The sequence below is a fragment of the Loxodonta africana genome, chromosome 3 (assembly GCF_030014295.1).
Source record: "Loxodonta africana isolate mLoxAfr1 chromosome 3, mLoxAfr1.hap2, whole genome shotgun sequence".
Classification (NCBI taxonomy): Eukaryota; Metazoa; Chordata; class Mammalia; order Proboscidea; family Elephantidae; genus Loxodonta; species Loxodonta africana.
Window position 1 is genome coordinate 77,642,106 of NC_087344.1, and position 15,895 is coordinate 77,658,000.

At 40.0% G+C, this 15,895-nt stretch overlaps 1 protein-coding gene across 6 annotated transcripts in view; it reads right to left on the minus strand.

The window, feature by feature from the left end:
• Window positions 1–15,895, minus strand: part of SCMH1 (Scm polycomb group protein homolog 1) — a 199,966-nt gene that overhangs the window by 155,015 nt on the left and 29,056 nt on the right. For 5 of the 6 annotated variants that reach the window (XM_064281803.1, XM_064281802.1, XM_010595271.3 and 2 more), the window contains one exon: window positions 11,781–11,861. The exons of the other annotated variant lie outside the window; for it this stretch is intronic. The gene's annotated coding sequence lies outside the window, so the exon portion shown is untranslated. The remainder of the gene's footprint in view (window positions 1–11,780; window positions 11,862–15,895) is intronic. 6 annotated transcript variants of the gene reach the window in all.

The window sequence follows — 15,895 nt, forward strand, 5'->3', positions numbered from 1 at the left end:
TTGCCTTTCTTACAGGGAAAACTCAGATTCTGGACATTACAAAAATACTTAAAAAAAGACCTTACAACCTCCTGACACCATCTAGCCCCTGATGATTCTGCTATTTAAAATTTGAGTAACTACCCTATAGAAGGAAACCCTGGTGGCATAGTGGTTAACATCTGCTAACCGAGGTCAGCAGTTCGAATCTACCAGGTGCTTCTTAGAAACTCTATGGGGCAATTCTAGTCTGTCCTATATAGGGTTGCTATGAGTCAGAATCAACTCGACAGCAACGGGTATAACAGGTACCCTATAGAATATCCAGTAGAATTCTAATTTGCCTCTTTTCCCTTTGGATTCCTTTGACTACTGACAGCTTTAAAAGTTATGGTAATGCAATCTTCTTGGGGAAAATACCTGTATTTATTCCAAAAGACAGTAACGTAATTAAGGGTCTGGAGTAAGAAGAGTAACCTCAACCCTCAAAGTGGATGTTCACAGCCTGAGACACAAAGAGAGTACTCTCTAGAACATCCTAGAAACTTTGTTGTTGTTAGGTGCCATCGAGTCGGTTCCAACACATAGCAACCCTATGTATAACAGAACGAGACACTGTCTGATCCTGCGTCATTGTCGTGATCATTGTTATGCTTGAGCTCACTGCTGCAGCCACTGTGTCAATCCATCTCCTTGAAGGTCTTCTTCTTTTTCACTGATCCTCTACTTTACCAAGCATGATGTTCTTTTCCAGGGACTGATCCCTCCTGATAACACGTGCAAAGAATGTGAGACAAAGTCTTGTCGTCCTTGCTTCTGAGGAGTAGTCTGGCTGTACTTCTTCCAAGACAAATTTGTTCGTTCTTTTGGCAGTCCATGGTATATTCAATATTATTCACCGACACCATAATTCAAAGACGTCAATTCTTCTTTGGTCTTCTTTATTCGTTGCCAGTTTCTCATGCATATGAGGAACTGAAAACACCACAGCTTGGGTCAGGTGAACCTTCGTCTTCAAGGTGACACCTTTACTTTTTAACACTTTAAAGAGGTCTTTTTGCAGCAGATTTGCCCAATGCAGTACATCTTTCGATTTCTTGACTGCTGCTTCCATAGGTGTTGATTGTGGATCCAAGTAAAATGAAATCCTTCACAACTTCAATCTTTTCTCCATTTACCATGATGTTGCTCATTGGTCCAGTTGTGAAGATTTTTGTTTTCTTTATGTTGAGGTGTAATCCATACTGAAGGCTGTGGTCTTTGATCCTCATCAGTAAGTACTTCAAGTTCTCTTCACTTTCAGCAAAGAATGTTGTGTCATTTGCATAACACAGGTTGTTAATAAGTCTTCCTCCAATCCTGATGCCCCGTTCTTCTTCATATAGCCCAGCTTCTCGGATTTGCTCAGCATACAGATTGAATAAGTATGGTGAAAGGATACAACCCTGACGCATACTTTTCCTGACTTTAAACCATGCAGTATCCCCTTTTTCTGTTAAAACAACTGCCTCTTGGTCTATGTACAGGTTCCTCATGAGCACAGTTAAGTGTTTTGGAATCCCTATTCTTCCCAATGGCATCCATAATTAGTTATGATCCACACAGTCGAATGCCTTTGCATAGTCAATAAAACACAGGTAAACATCTTTCTGGTATTCTCTGCTTTCAGCGAGGCTCCATCTGACATCAGCAATGATATATACCCCTGGTTCCACATCCTCTTCTGAAACCAGCTTGAATTTCTGGCAGTTCCCTGTAGATGTTCTGCTGCAACTGCTTTTGAATGATCTTCAGCAAAGTTTTACTTGTGTGTGATACTGTTTGATAATTTCCGCATTCAGTTGGATCACCTTTCTTTGAAATAGGCATAAATATGGATCTCTTTCAGTCGGTTGGCCAGGTACCTGTCTTCCAAATTTCTTGGCATAAAAGAATTGAGCACTTCCAGCCCTGCAGCTGTAGAACCATCTCAACTGGTAATTCCATCAATTCCTGGAGCTTTGTTTCTCGCCAAAGCCTTCAGTGCACCTTGGACCTCTTCCTTCAGAACCATCTGTTTCTGATCATATGCTACCCCTTGAAATGGTTGAACATCAACCAATTCTTTTTGGTATAGTGACTGTGTATTCCTTCCATCTTCTTTTGATAATTCCTGTATCATTTAATATTTTCCCCATAGAATCCTTCACTATTGTAACCCAGGCTTGAATTTTTTCTTCAGTTCTTTCAGCTTAAGAAATGCTGAGCATGTGCTCCCTTCTGGTTTTCTATCTCCAGGTCTTCACACATGTTATCATAATACTGTACTTTGTCTTCTAGAGCTGCCCTTTGAAATCTTCTGTTCGATTCTTTTACTTCATCGTTTCTTCCATTGCTTTAGCTACTGGATGTTCAAGAGCAAGTTTCAGAGTCTCTTTTGACACCAGCTTGGTCTTTTCTTTCCGTCTTTTTAATGACCTCTTGCTTTCTTCATGTATGATATCCTTGATGTCATTCCACAACTCAATTTGTCTTTCTTTGGTCATTAGTGTTCAACACATCAAGTCTATTCTTGAGATGGTCTCTAAATTCAGGTGGGATATACTCAAGGTCGTACTCTGGCTCTCATGGGCTTGTTCTAATTTTCCTCAGCTTCAACTCGAACTTGCAAAGGAGCAACTGATGGTCTGTTCTGCAGTCAGCCCCTGGTCTTGTTCTAAGTGATAATACTGAGTTTTTCTATCCTCTCTGTCCACAGATGTAGTCAATTTGATTCCTGTGCACTCTATCTGGTGAGGTCCATGTATACAGTTGCCGTTTATGTTGTTGTAAAAAGGTATTTGCAATGGAAGTCGTTGGTCTTGCAAAATTCTAACAGGCCATCTCCAGCATCATTTCTATCATTAAGGCCATATTTTCCAACTTCCCATCTTTCTTCTTTGTTTCCAACTTTCAAATTCCCATCACCGGTAATTATCACTGCATCCTGGCTGCGTGTTCAATTAACTTCAGAGTGCGGAAATTGGTAAAAGTTTTTAATTTCTTCATCTTTGTCATTAATGGTTGGTACATCTATTTGAATAACAGTTGTATTAACTGGTCTTCCTTGTAGGCGTATGGATATTATCCTATCACTGACAGAGTTGTTCTTAGGATAGATCTTGAAATGGTCTTTTTGATGATGATTCCAAGGCCGTTCCTCTTTAAGCTGTCATTCCCAGCACAGTAGACCATATGATCGTCCAATTCACAGTGGCCAATATCAGTCCATTTCAGCTCACTAATGCCTAGGATATGAAGGTTTATGCATTCCACTTCATTTTTGACCATTTCTAATTTTCCTAGATTCATACTTCGTACATTCCCGTTCTGATTATTAATGGCTGTTTGCAGCTGTTCCTTCTCATTTTGAGTAGTACCACATCAGCAAATGAAGGTCCTGAAAGCTCTTCCCCATCTATGTTATTAAGGTCAACTCTATTTTGAAGAGGTAGCTCTTCCTCAGTCGTATTTTGAGTGCCTTCCAACCTGAGGAGTTCATCTTCCAGCACTATATCAGACAATGTTCTGCTGTTATTCATAAGGTTTTTACTGGTTAATTTTTTTTCAGAAGTTGATCATCAGGTCTTTCTTCCTAGTCTTTCTTAGCCTGGAAGCTCCACTGAAACTTGTCCACCCCGTACGACCTGCTAGTATTGACATACTGATGCCATTGCTTCCAGCATCACAGTAACATTCAAGGCACAAACTGACAGTTAATGTTATTATCATTATTATTATAACAAAAGCCAGATGCCATTGAGTCAATTCCAACTCATGGTGACCCCATGTGTATTAAAATAGAACTGCATTCCATGGGGCTTTCAATGGCTTTGATCTTTCAGGAGCAGATCACCAGGACCTTCTTTTGAAGTACTTTTGGGTATGTTCAAACTGCCAGCTTTTTGGTTAATACCTAAGCACTTAACCATTTATGCCATCTGGGGACTCCATCAAGTAGTTATTGTTAGTTGCCGTAAGTGAGTCCGATTCATGGTGATTTCAAGTGTCACAGAGTAGAACTGCTCCATAGGGTTTTCTTGGATGTAATCTTAACTGAAGCAGATCACCAGGCCTTTTCTTCAGTGGTACTGGTGGGTGCGTTTGAACCACCAACCTTTAGGTTAGCAGTCGAGTGCAAACTGTTTTCGTCCCCTACGGACCTTCCCATTATTATAATAGCTATCACTACATGTTTGCTATATGCCAGATATTATGCTGAGTATTTCTTTTAATTCATTTTTTATTGTGCTTTCGGTGAAAGTTTACAGCTCAAGCTAATTTCTTATTCAAAAATGCATACACACATTGCTCTGTGACATTGTTGCAATTCCTTCAATGCGGCAGCACATTCCCCCTTTCCAACCTGGGTACCCTATGTCCATTCATCCAGTTCCTGTCCCTTCCTGCCTTCTTGTTTTGCTCCTGGACAGGAGTTGCCCATTGGATCTCATATATTTGACTGAACTAAGAAGCACGTTCCTCACTTGTGTTGTTTTTGTTTTATAGGCCTGTCTAATCTTTGTCTGAAAAGCAGACTTAGGGAATGGTTTCAGATCTGAGTTAGCAGAGGGTCCAGGGCCACAGTTGCAGGGGGTTCCTCTAGTCTTTGTCAGACCAGTAAATCTGGTCTTTTTTTGTGAATCTGAGTTCTGTTCTACACTCTCTCCCACTCTGTTTGAGACTCTGTTGTGAACCCCGTCAGAGCAGTAGCTGGGTACCATCTAGTTCTTCTGGTCTCAAGCTGGTAGAGTCTCTGGTTCATGTGGTCCATTAGTCCTTTGGCCTAATATTTTCCTTGTGGTTTTGGTTTTTTTCATTCTCCTTTGCCCTGGATGGGATGGGACCAATAGATGTATCTTAGATGGCTGCTCGCAAGGTTTTAAGACCCCAGAGAGTACTCACCAAAGAAGGATGTAGAACATTTTCTTTATGAATTATGTTAGGCTAATTCACCTAGATGTCCCCCCAGACTATGGTCCCCAGGACACTGCCCCAGCTACTCGGTCTCTCAATATGCTGAGTACTTTAATGACATCATCTTTTTGAACCCTTACCACCTTAATATGATATTATTACCCCTTTTTATGAATGAGAAAATTATATCCAGAGATGTTTAGTATCTTTCTCAAAGGTCAGAGTCAGTAGGAAAGCAAGAATTTGAAGCCAAACTATGCTCTTAATTATACTGCCTCCCCTGCCAGAAACAAAACAAAATCAACAACAATAACAATCAACCTCATAAAAATGAAGAAACCTTACAAATGCATCTAACATGAGATAGCCCAGCTTGGGGAGAACTATGGAAATCCTGGTGTAGTGGCTAAGTGCTACAGCTGCTAACCAAAAGGTCGGCAGTTCAAATGCACCAGGCGCTCCCTGGAAACCCTATGGGACAGTCCTACTCTGTCCTTTAGGGTCACTATGAGTTGGAATCGACTCGACGCAATGGGCTTTTTTTTTTTTTTTTGGTTTGGGGAGAACTATAACCATATGTGAATGCTGATATTCTACCCATTTTACTATGGTAAAAAATGAAGCACTGATATTCATTAGCTTGATATTGACACTGAATAAAATTAGGGATAGTCTGAGATTTAATGATGTGAAACTAGATTAAATTTAGAACATAATCTACTACAAACTATCAGTCCATAGGTATCATACTTTAAATATTCATAGACAAAAATGCAAAAGAAATAACATAGGCTTGCTGGCATACACGAATGTGACTGTGAGAAAGAGAGAAGGAAAAGAAAGAACTGGAGTGGGAAAACGAAGGAGGAAGGGAGGGAGGAGGGATGTGTCCCCAGAAAAGGAAACTAGGGAATACGAAAAAAAAGCATTAAGTGCCTATCTGAAAACCCATTAAAAAAAGGGAAGAATTCTTTCGGTGTTAGATACAAGTTGTGATTTTAATAAACCATAATCCTATGTCAGAGGTTGATCAAAACAGAAAGGCTGGGAGCAGAACTCCTGCCCACACTGAGGTCATGGAGAACAAGCTACAAGAGAGGCAGGAGATAGATTGGGGACTGGTCCGGTATGTTCCACTGATAAGCCACTCTCTTGAATTAGTAAGTATTCCTAGTGCCTCTCTGCGGATTCTCTGCCTCCAGCTCTCCTTCTTTTTCTTCATTTAAAGAAGCATGATGAGATGGTAATACTCCTTGGGGATAATTTGCCAGAAAAGGGGGAGGGGAAACGAGCTAAGCAATCCTTTTTTCAAAGAGAGCAATAAATCCTGTCTTGTGCATGTAGCAGATGTGAACAAAGAAGATGGAGCAGATCTCTCCACGGCAATTTCCCTCCCCCTACTCCCTCTGTAGCAATTATATGCATCTGCCTGTGCATACAGAGAGAAGAACCCCAGAGAAAATCAGTATTTTCTTTAACAAGCAAGGCAGCTAGCAATGAAATGGCTAATGAAAATATGGAAAGGTTACGACTCCCTTTGTCTTAAACTTGTGGTTCTAATAGAATTCAACTATATATACCATTGTGGAAACCCTGGTGGCGTAGTGGTTAAGTGGTACGGCTGCTAACCAAGAGGTCAGCAGTTCGGATCCACCAGGTGCTCCTCGGAAACCCTACCGGGCAGTTCTACTCTGTCCTATAGGGTCGCTATGAGTCAGAATTGACTCGACGGCAGTTGGTTTGGTTTTTTTGGTTATATATAGCATTTACAGATATATAAAGAGGCGTGACCCAGAGCACAGAGGCTGATGCTTTTTAGAATGCCTCTGGCTCATGCTTCTTGAACAGGGGAAAAGTTTGGTGGTACCAATGGTGTCCCATCATGCTTCCTGGCAGATAATACATGGGCTCTGATGTCATGGAATAAGTAACCTAGGGGGAGTAAGAAGTTTTGGACTACATCATCGTCATCATCATCCTGGTAAGTATCTGGAATGAAGGAGATAACAATCTTTTATGCTCTACTCTCTGCCAGTCAGTACACATTGGAGGTGGAATTTTATGTTCAAATTTAGGTCTTATACCCTGAATGTGACATAGACAAACAATCTCATTTAAAGGAAAACAAGGATAGGGAAGGTTTAAAAAACTGAGAAGGTATAATCAGGAGATGAAAAGATTGCAGAGGAAACATGAGTACATCTGCATATATCTGGAGGGAGCTCATATGGACGAGAGGTGAGATTTGTTCTATTTGCCCTATACGACCCCAAGGGAAAGAACCAGGACTCGCGTGTGGAAGCTACAGCCAGGCAGGCTACAACTCGTTACTAGAAATTTTCTAATGGTCAGAAGCACCCAAAGGTGGGATGAGCTCTCTGGGAAGTTACAAATTTGCTATTGTTGGGGGTGTAAAAGCAGAGGTAAAATAACCTCTTAATGGAGATATTAAATCATCAGGAGGAAGAGGGAGGTGACTAGGTGACCCTTAAAAGCCTTTCCAAACCTGAGATCCTACATTTTCATGCGATATAAACTTCCTGGTTTCTTATTACAACACTGTGCATGGTTAGCACGTTTATCTACAATACCAACTTCCTCTCTGAAGGCTTACAGAGATGTGATATGGGAAGAGAAGAAGTAACAACAAAATCGTCTTCCTTACCTTTTGCTTCTTCATCTACCACTTACTGACACTGTGGTAGGCATTTTACATATTTTAACCTTTCAGAGTCAAGTTCTAGCTAGATTACTTTGTGACTACGTTCTAGTTAATATCACCTTTGGTTTTCACTTTTCTCATTTGTAAAATGAAGGGGCTGAACTTGCTTCATGATCTATAAGGTCCCTTTAAGCCCTATCATTGGTCCCTGGGTGGTACAAATGGTTTGAATTACAGGTTGGTAGTTCAAACCCAGTCAGTAGCACTGTGGAAGAAAGGCCTAGAGATCTGCTTCCATAAAGATTACAGCTAAGAAAACCCCATGGAGCAGTACTACTCTGTAACACATGGGGTTGCCAGGAGTTGGAATCGACTCAACAGTAATGGGTAAGCTCTACTATATTGTGAGTCTATGGGGTAATAGCAGCAGGGCCCAGCTCAATTATTTCCTCCCTATTCACTACGAGGAAAACCTGGTGGCATAGTGGTTAAGTGCTACGGCTGTGAACTTAAGGGTCGGCAGTTCAAATCCACCAGGTGCTCCTTGGAAACTCTATGGGGCAGTTCTACTCTGTCCTATAGGGTCCCTGTGAGCTGGAATCAACTTGACGGCACCGGGTTGGGTTTGGTTTTGGTATCCACTACAACTAACCTGGCAGTTACTACTTTCCTCTGAAATTCCTTTCTTCTTTGAAGTAACAAGCAATGTGTATCTGATTTATTTTACTCAGTAAATACAGTCCTGAAAAGTTAAGTGTCAATGGGAATTTTTTGTTAAAAAAATGAAGTATATTTTGAGCACACCAAGATAGCTCGCTAGTTAAAAGAAATCTTTATAAAAATAAGTCAATGTTCACTACAAAGTGATCTGTTCTATAAATTCAAATTTCATATGTTGGATTTTCTCTTATATCACTTTGTCCTCCACTGAAGTCAGCTATGTCAAAGTCATCCTGGAGCCCTCCTTTGTGCTTGATAATCAGTCTGTTGGTAGAAATACAGAACTAGTGGGTTTGGAAAGAATGTTAAAAGTCACAGTGTTCAATGCCTCCTCCTCCCCCTGTCTCCAATCTTACCAACCCTAGTCAATGTTTGAATCTTCCACCAAGTCCCTGCTTGTACTTCCAGTGGTGAAGATCCCACACCTTCCCAGGAAGTCCCTTACATCTTTGGCAGTGGATCTTAGCCTTAGGAAAGATTGGTTCTCAATCTTTTTTCTATCTCAATAATCCTGAGGGAATCCCAGCACATTTCCCATCAGTAACAACAGTTTTACATACAACCAAAGTTCAACAGAGGGAGTAATAGCAGAGAGACAGGATGGTGACAGCAGGAAAACTTTCACTTCTAACTAGATACCCTGCCCTCCAACATTACTCTTTTATGGTCTATTCATTTTCTGTTTACCATGTTGGGATAGAACGCTTCCCAAGTATTCAGACTAAGTACCTCACTACAAGCTTAAGGCTGTTTTTAACAAAATATACCCAGATTTCCTTTCTTCTATTATGAAGACTCTGCAGCCACATTGCCTGGGTTCAGATCTGGTTCCATCAAGTACCAGTTGTATAATCTTGGCCAGGTAACTTAACCCCCTATTCCTCAGCCTCCTCATCTGCAAAATAAATAACAGCAGCTATCTCATAAGATGTTGCGAGGATTAAATAAGATATACATAGAAAAAAGAAAACATTAATAGCAGACAATCAATGTCAATTTGTATTGTTGCTATTTCCCCCTCCTTCTTAGCAAATTATCTCATTATAGGCCAGAGTGTTCACTTGACAATTTCTTTCCATTTCTATGTTCCCTTCTTCCTGATCCAAAGTATTCTTAACATTTAATCTCCTTAACATAGTTCTCTCTGACAAAATGAATTACAGTGGAACTTTCTCACCTAGCATATCTACTACTATGGCCTGTTTTATTGCATTATGACTGTCTTAGTCATCTAGTGTTGCTATAACAGAAATACTACAAGTGGATGGTTGCAATAAACAGAAGTTTATTTTCTCACAGTCTAGTAGGCTAGAAGTTCAAATTCAGGGTCTCAGCTCCAGAGGAAGGCTTTCTTTCTCTGTCAGCTCTGGGGAAAGATCCTTGTTGTCAGTCTTCCCCAAGGAGATTCTCAGTGCAGGGACCCCAAGTCCAAAGGAAGCACTATTCTCCTGGCTCTTGTTTCTTGGTGGTATGAGGTCCCCCATCTCTCGGCCTGCTTCTCTCTTTTACATCTCAAAAGAGATTGACTTAAAACACAATCTCATCTTGTAGATTGAGTCCTGCCTCATTGACATAACTGCTTCTAATCCTGCCTCATTAAGATCACAGAGGTAGGATTTACAACACACAGGAAAATCATATCAGATGACAAAATGGTGGAAAATTACACAATACTGGGAATCGTGGCCTAGCAAAGTTGACACATATTTTGGGGGGACACAATTCAATCCATAACAATGATAATGCTTTACCAGTTTGTGTTCCTCTTCTTTTCATTTGTTTATTCAAAACCCATCTCCTACAGCAGGGGATGGTAAACTTTTTCTATATAAAAAACAAAAAAACCAAACCCGTTGCCATCGAGTTGATTCCGACTCACAGTGACCCTATAGGACAGAGTAGGACTGCCTCATAGAGTTTCCAAGAAGTACCTGGTGGATTCGAACTGCTGACCTTTTGGTTAGCGGCCATAGCTCTTAACCACTATGCCACCAGGGTTCCCTTTTCTACAAAGGGCCTATATTTTTGGTTTTACAGGACATATGGTCTCTGCTGCAACTGCTCAAATCTGTCATTGCATCTTGAAAGGAGCCATAGATAACACATAACCAAATAAGTGTGGCTATGTTCCAATAAAACTTTATTTATACATGCAGGCAGTGAACACGATTTAGCCTGAGGGTCATAGTTTGCCTACCCCTGACCTAGATGAACCCTTCCCTAAATAACTCCACTTGGCTTTGATCATTTCACTATTCTACCTTAAGTATGTATTATAAGCATTTACATTACAAGTTTTTACGTATTTTGAATGTCAGTCTCCCATTTAGATTAGTGTAAATCTTCCATTTAGATTAGATATAAGATCTGGCCCCTTTAAGGAAAGGGTTGGAGCTGTTATTCTCATCATTAAACAAAATGTTTCCAGGCCTAGTAGTGATATGCCAGGCAGCAGGGTGGGTGTTAAGGACACAAAGACAAGTAAATCCTAGCACATGCTCACAAAGAACTCATAAGAGGTAACAATTTGTACATGTAATCATAATATAATGTAATTTTTGCTATAATAGAAATTTGCTATATAAAGTGCTCTGGAAAAACAGGAGGGAATGAATAACTTTGCCTGGGGAGTTCAGGAAAGCTTCACAGAGGAGATGAAGCTGAGCTAGGATTATCAGCAGAAAGATGAAAAGGCACTCTAGGCAAGGTGAATATAACACAAAAATACGAAGACATAAAAATGGACTTGTTTGGACAACAGCCAGCAGCTGGAAAGGGGTAGAGTAAGCTGCAGAGATGAATGACAAGAATTGGGTGAGATGAGGCTAGAAAAGTAGGTAGGAAACAACTTGTGAAGGGCCTGGTTTGTTATACCACGACAATGAAATACAACATATCAGGGATTCTGATATCACCACCAATCGCTATATTTAGATATTCAATGTCAAAGTCAGATTTATTAATGATATTTTATATCCATAAAGGGCTTTTAACTTTTAAATAGACTTTTACGTACATTCTTTCCAGTGTTTATACAACTTACATATTTACTAAATTCTGATATTGATGATGAACTAGTGATGTAATAAGAAGGAGCAAATTTAGAGGCAAAAGATATGGGATTAAATCTTGCACTTAATAGTTATAAGACTTTGAATAAGTCTCTCAACCCCTCATTGTTTCCATAAAACAGGAATAGCAACAGGCCTACTTTATAAGGTTATTGTAAAGACTATATGAGATAATTATGCAAAGAGTACTTTGCTAACTATAAAGAGCTATATAATGACACCTAGATTTGTTAATATAATATATTATGAGTCGACGGTACTAGGTTAGATTTGTTAAAATCGCAGGATAAATTAGACAGGAAGGGTGAGATTCTTATAGTCACTCTAATCATTTTTTGTAATACACACATTCATACACAGCCTAATACAGGGTAACTCTCTCTTTCTACTAAGTATAAAATACAGGTTCTAACCTTTTTGAGGATCTGATTTTTGCACGATACCATCAGCTATACCAAATAGGACATTGTTCCTCCTTAGCAAGATGGAGAAATCTAGAAGCAAAGGACAGAAAAAAATTAGAAATGCAAACTGCTGTAGATCAAAGGAGACATGCAGTGAAATTAGGTTTTTATCAGAGGAAACCAGCAGGCTGGTCACACAAACAAGGCTTCCCAAGGGCAGCAATTTGGTTGTTTTCAATTTCCAAGATCTTGCCTCAAGTTTTGTGGGTTCAGAACCCTGATTCTGTTAAACATGGAAAAGATTCTTAGAGGGCAGATATATAGTTCCTAAAACCCTGACGTATAAACTAGAATGTTAATTTATTAATTCACTGTGAGAAATATAACTGCCAGGTGAACTAAAATATTCATCGGTACACAACCAGGGCCATTTAACTCTAAAGGCTCACCTATATGGAAATTCAAATAAGAACCAGATTTCTTGGGCGGTGTGGAGCCAGAGGAAGGGGAGTTATCTGTCTATATCAGAGGCTGGTAAACTTTTTCTTGCAAAGGCCAGATAAATGTTTTAGACTTTTCAGGTCAAATGGTCTCTGTCTCAACTCCTCAACTTTGCAGTTGCTGTAAGAAAGCAGCCACAGACAATACAGAAACAAATGGGTGTGGCTGTGTTCCAACAAAACTTTAATTTCAAAAACAGGCAACAGGTCAGATCAGGCTCACGGGCCATAGTTTGCCAATGCCTAATCTTAATCTTAATGCATCAGGGTTTGATAGCCCCATAAGACCATGTCACAAGAGAACACAAAAAGCATTACAGGGACATTCAAGAAATTAAGTCCTTTACTTACAGCATTCCCTTTCCTGAGTGGTCCTGGATGTAACCTGCAATCAATTTTCTTTATAACCTCCCTTTTAGCGTATTTATCTACTGATAAACATTTTATTTTATTTTTTTGGATAATGTTACTATCTATAACCCTTTACCATCAAGTCAATTTCAACTCATAGCAATCCTATAGGACAGAGTACAACTGTCCCATAGGGTTTCCAAGGAGCGTACGGTGGATTCAGACTGCTGACCTTTTGGTTAGCAGCCGAGCTCTTAACCATTGTGGCGCCAGGGCAAGTGACTAAATGTCACTAACCCTTGTCATATAACTGATCACTGATGAACTCAGTCAGTTCCCTGTGTCTTGGCTCTGTCTGCAACCATATGATCACCACCACAGCTCTCTGCGGTTTAGGAGGTCTTGTAGTGCTTCTATCAGAAGCCTCCTCTCAAAGGCCAACGTCCAAAAAACCAAAAGCAAATGTAGACGAATCATTTTCTGCCTACCTCAAAACCCAGAAGCCTCTCTCCTGCAGGATTCCACCCTCCCTGAGGGCTGACACTGTCACATGCTTATGTGATATCCCCACACTGCCTAGGAGTACCTAGCAGAAGAAGCAACTTTCTCAATTTTTTAAAATTGACTTTTCAACAATTCTGAGTTTTTTATAAGATTCAGATTTCTAAGTACACAAGTCTACTTTTACACTTGTGGCATAACAACAATAAGGTAAAAACAATAAGCATGGTTCTCTTTCAGTGATAGGAACCCCAGCAAAAAATGTAAGGTGCTATGGGATGTAACAGTGACCATTTCAACCCTGGTACATTACAAATGGCTTGTATTTAAAGTGCAAGAAAGAAAAGATTAAGCCCAATATCCTACCATGAAAAAAGTAAATAATGAAGTTGATCTGACATCAGACAAAATTATGTTACCCAAATCAGAAAAATCTCTATTTACAAAGTGAAACATCACTGAATCATGCAAAGATTGGAGAATAGCGTCGTCAAAATTCATATTCCTGATTTAATCCTAGATCATAGTAACCAGACATTCAATTTCACCTGGTCTGACCGACCTAAACATCTTCAACTACACATCCATACACACTTATTAAACATGGCCTCAGTATAAAACTGGAATTAGGAGACAAAGAGTCATTACAAAACAAAGAAACTTAAAAGTTATAAGCAAAAGAGGGTAGGACCATTTTGTTAAAACAAACTTTCATCTTGTTAACTTACAGAACCATGGCAGGAAAAGGGAACCAACTGCATGCTAGGTTGTGTGCTAGGCACTTTACAAACAACTTTTTATTAAAGTAAATAACATACCAAAAAGTACACAAGCCAGAAGAATAAAGCTCAGTGAACTTTACCAGTGTATAACCAGTCTCCAAACCCAGAAACAGATCATTACTAGCACTCAACCAGGACCTTCTGTGTTCCCTCCCGGTCACTTTTCTACCTAAGAGGAACCATTGTCTTGGCTTTTAACATCACAGATTAGTTTTGTTCTGAACTTTATATAACTGAAATTATACGTAGTACCCTTTTATATCCACTCCCTTCCACTCAACATTGTGAGATTCATCCATGGTATTTCTGTTAGGCAGTTTTATCTCTGTTACTTAATTTAAAGTATCCAACAATTCTGGCATTATTCTGGCATTATTGTTTCCATTTAGATTTTTTTTTTTTTAAATCTGAGGTTCTTAAATTAAAGAGGTTAATTAAAGGATCCAAGGTCTCACAGCTACGAAATGAACAGGCTAAAATTAAAGGTTGTTTGATTCCGAAGTTCACGCTCTCTTTGGCTCCATTATGCCTGCCTTAAAAAAAAAACAACTCAAATCCATTGCCATCGAGTCAATTCCAACTCATAGTGACCCTACAGGACAGAGAACTGCCCCATAGGGTTTCCGAGGAGTGGCTGGTGGATCCAAACTGCCAACCTTTTGGTTAGCAGCCAAACACTTAACCAATAGTTTAAAAACAAGACCATCCTTTCCCTACTTTAGCTATCACTGGCCATATATACATGTGTAGAAGCTTGGCAAATAGTTAAGTGGTATACAAATGTAAGAAATTATTATTTGAGCAAGGAAGGAGTTACCTAGGGCAGCAGCTTTCAAACTTAACATGACCGACAGACTTAAACACAGGCATTTTTACAATAATATGCGTTCCTGGAAATTTCACATTCTGTCAAAATTATGCACTAAAAAAAGAACTTGTAGGAAAAAACAGAGTTAAGAATAAACTACTAAAAACCTATGGAATTCAACATATCAAGGACTATGGTATCACCCCAAAGAATGTATGTTAGACATTCAATGTCAAGGTCTGATTCATTAATGATATTTTACATCCATAAAGGGCTTTTAACTTTTTTCAGACTTTTACATAGATTATTTCTAATGTTTTTTACAACTTGTACACGTATATGTTCACTGAATTCTCATACTGATGATGGACTTGAGCTTGATAAACTCCTTTGCGCACACACACACACACACACAGAGACAGAGATGGAACAAGGATTTGGTCATCAAGAAAAGGTCAAATTATAAACCAAAAGCAAAGAAGTTTCCTGAATAAACTGAGTGCTTCGAAGGCCAGCGTAGCAGGGGCAGGGGTCTGGGGACCATGGTTTCAGGGGACATCTAAGTCAACTGGCATAATAAAATCTATTAAGAATACATTCTGCATCCCACTTTGAAGAGTGGTATCTGGGGTCTTAAACGCTAGCAAGCAGCCATCTAAGATGCATCAATTGGTCTCAACCCACCTGGATCAAAGGAGAATGAAGAACACCAAGGACACAAGGTAATTACGAGCCCAAGAGACAGAAAGGGCCACATGAACCAGCGACTACATCATCCCGAGACCAGAAGAGCTAGATGGTGCCCAGCTACAACCAGTGACTGCCCTGACAGGGAACACAACAGAAAACCCGAGGGAGCAGGAGAGCAGTGGGATGCAGACCCCAAATTCTCATAAGACCAGACTTAATGGTCTGACTGAGACTGGAAGGACCCTGGTGGTCATGGCCCCCAGACCTTCTGTTGGCCCAAGACAGGAACCATTCCCGAAGCCAACTCTTCAGACATGGATTGGACTGGACAATGGGTTGGAGAGGGATGCTGGTAAGGAGTGAGCTTCTTGGATCAGGTGGACACTTGAGACTATGTTGGCATCTCCTGCCTGGAGGGGAGATGAGAGGGTGGAGGGGGTTAGAAGCTGGCGAAAAGGACACGATAAGACAGAGTGGAGGGAGAGAGCAGGC